Source organism: Nansenia antarctica, assembly GCF_963989245.1.
Source record: "Nansenia antarctica genome assembly, chromosome: 20".
Lineage (NCBI taxonomy): Eukaryota > Metazoa > Chordata > Actinopteri > Argentiniformes > Microstomatidae > Nansenia > Nansenia antarctica.
In genome coordinates this window covers 9,321,152-9,324,229 of record NC_137693.1, presented here as the reverse complement: position 1 = coordinate 9,324,229, position 3,078 = coordinate 9,321,152, and the positions used below count along the sequence as shown (strand labels likewise).

Sequence of the window (3,078 nt, the reverse complement as noted above, 5' to 3'; positions counted from 1 at the left end):
AGAGGGAGGGAGGGAGAGGGAGCACTTTGCGCGATCTTTTCGGGAGGGAGGGGAGAGAGAGAGACAGACAGAGAGAGAGAGAGAGAGAGAGAGAGAGAGAGAGAGAGAGGGAGAGGGAGGGAGAGAGAGAGAGACAGACAGAGAGAGAGGGAGAGAGAGGGAGAGGGAGGGAGAGAGGGGCTCACTCGCTGTTAGATCGCTTATCTCGGATGTCAAAGTCCGCCTCTCTCCTGGTCGGTGTGTTACTGAGGACAATGGACGCGTCTGCTCTGAGCTGCCTCACCCTCCTCACCCTCCTCTCCCTCCTCTTCCTCACCCGCGGCAGCAGCTCAGGTAAGTCAACACGTCCAACACTCCTTCACCTACCGTTCATCTACCGTTCATCTAGCGTTCATCTACCGTTCATCTACCGTTCATTCTACCGTTCATCGGGAGCGTACCTATGTCTCCGCGGGTTCTATATTCCCCGGGTTCTATGTTTCCCGCTTCCGAAAAAGGGTTCTATGTTCCCCGCTTCCGAAAAAGGGTTCTATGTTTATGTGTTCATCTAGTGTTCATCTACCGTTCATCTAGTGTTCATCTGTCCAGCCGGATTTTTATGATCACAGTGTTTTTATGATCACAGTGTTTTTATGATCACAGTGTTTTTATGATCACAGTGTTTTTATGATCGCGGTTTCGCTCTTCTGGACGTTTATTCCGCTCCTCGTTCCATTGGCGTCGGATAATGTTCAGTATCTGACTGAAGTTATAATAATTGTATTTCCATCGCGGTAGTTATCTGTGAGGTGGTTGATCAGATCGGCGTGTGAGCAGCTGTTTCCATGTCTGTGTCCATGTCTGTGTCCATGTCTGTGTCCATGTCTGTGTCCATGTCTGTGTCCATGTCTGTTTCCATGTCTGTGTCCATGTCTGTGTCCATGTCTGTGTCCATGTCTGTGTCCATGTCTGTGTCCATGTCTGTTTCCATGTCTGTTTCCATGTCTGTGTCCATGTCTGTTTCCATGTCTGTGTCCATGTCTGTTTCCATGTCTGTGTCCATGTCTGTTTCCATGTCTGTTTCCATGTCTGTGTCCATGTCTGTTTCCATGTCTGCCTCCCATGCCGCTGCTGTGATCAAAGCTGTTTACGTTTGGGTAAAGTTGAGCCGACAGAGGAGCTGCAGGGAGGAGGGGAACTTTGATCTGTCTGGAAATGTGCTTCTCCTCTCCCTCCTCTCCTCTCCCCTCCTCTCCTCTCCTCTCCTCTCCTCTCCCCTCCCCTCCCCTCCTCTCCTCTCCTCTCCTCTTCTCCTCTCCTCTCTCCTCCTCTCTCCTCTCCTCTCCTCTCCTCTCCTCTCCTCTCCTCTGCTCTGCTTGTCTTGTGGCTAAATCAGCGCAAAGCTGAGGTCATGAGTATGTGGTGTGTGTGTGTGTGTGTGTGTGTGTGAAGTTGGTTGTACATCTCACATATTTCTCTATGGTTATCAAGACAATACACACACACACACACACACACACAACACACACACACACACACGCGGTGCGGTGTTTCATTTCATACGCATGACTGCAGAGTGAAGTGCACACCACGTACTTACGACCTCAGCTTTGGTCTGAAACACACACACACACACACACACACACACACAGTGGTGATTAGATGACATAGTTCGGAGGGTCACCCGGCTGAGAGTGCGAATGGATCATTTCCACTCGCAGATAAACGCTTTATATGACGTCATAGGACCAGACCCACACTAAACTGTTTATGACATTACTAACTAACCTGTTTATGACATCACTAACTAAACTGTTTATAACATCACTAACTAACCTGTTTATAACATCACTAACTAACCTGTTTTATAACATCACTAACTAAACTGTTTATGACATCACTAACTAAACTGTTTATGACATCACTAACTATTAATAATCACATTAATAATGAAAGCTTCCAGTTTCAGAGGTGACATTGCGTGAGAGCAGAGGGTCTGTAGGTTAGTAAACATTTCATTAATTTGCTCTGTGTGTGTCTCTCTGACTCCTCCTCCTCCTCTCCTCCTCCTCCCCTCTCTCCTCCTCCTCCTCCTCCTCCTCTCCTCTCCTCCTCTCTCACTCTCATCTCCTCCTCCTCCCCTCCTCCTCTCCTCCTCTCCTCCTCCTCCTCCTCCTCCTCTCATCTCTCCACCTCTCCTCCTCCTCCCCTCCTCCTCCTCCTCCTCCTCCTCCTCCTCTCCTCCTCCTCATCTCCTCCTCCTCCCCTCCTCACTCCTCCTCTCCTCCCTCTCTCCTCCTCCCTCTCCTCCTCCTCCTCTCCTCCTCCTCCTCTCTCCTCTCCTCCTCTCCTCCTCCTCCTCTCCTCCTCCTCATCTCCTCCTCCTCCCCTCCTCCTCTCCTCCTCCTCCCCTCCTCCTCCCTCCTCCTCTCTCCTCTCCTCCCCTCCTCTCCTCCTCTCCTCTCCTCCTCCTCCTCCTCCTCTCCCCTCCTCCTCCAGAGTCTCTCATCATGTCCTGAGTGAGTACGTCGTGGTGCGTCCCGTGAGGGTCCAGGCGGACGGACGGCCCCTCCTCCTCCTGGGCCACGGCCCCTCTGACTCGCCCCCCGCCCCCCACCCCGCCACAGGAGGTCCGGGGAGGCCTCCTCCACCAACCAGAGGAGGGCGGGGGGGGGCGGGGGGGGGGCGGGGACGCTGTACTACAATGTGACGGTGTCGGCAGGGAACTGCAGCTGCGCCTCAGACCCAACGCCCGCCTGGTGTCGCCGGGGGCGACGGTGGAGTGGCAGGAGGAGGGGGGGCGCACACCGCTCCCAGCCCCTAGGGGCGCCGCCTGTCTGTACGTGGGGAGGTGGTCAATCTGGGGGGGGCCGACACGTCTGTGGCCCTCAGCAACTGTGGAGGCCTGGTGAGTCAGGATGTCACCATGTCACGTGTAGCGTGTGTGTGAGTGTGAGAGGGAGGGAGAAAGAGAGTGTGTGTGTGTGTGAGAGAGAGAGAGTGTGTGTGTGTGTGTGTGTGTGTGTGTGAGAGAGAAAGAGTGTGTGCGTGTGAGAGAGAGAAAGAGTGTGTGTGTGTGTGTCTGTGAGAGAGAGATTG

At 53.5% G+C, this 3,078-nt stretch overlaps 1 pseudogene across 1 annotated transcript in view; it reads left to right on the top strand.

Annotated features, from left to right (window-relative positions):
* The first annotated feature begins 254 nt into the window (after nt 1-254).
* The window catches only part of LOC308174341 (A disintegrin and metalloproteinase with thrombospondin motifs 2-like), a 60,569-nt pseudogene continuing 57,745 nt past the window's right edge, over nt 255-3,078 (top strand). The window contains exons 1-3 of the transcript in view: nt 255-333; nt 817-886; nt 2,607-2,887. The product of the transcript in view is annotated as an A disintegrin and metalloproteinase with thrombospondin motifs 2-like (transcript). The remainder of the gene's footprint in view (nt 334-816; nt 887-2,606; nt 2,888-3,078) is intronic.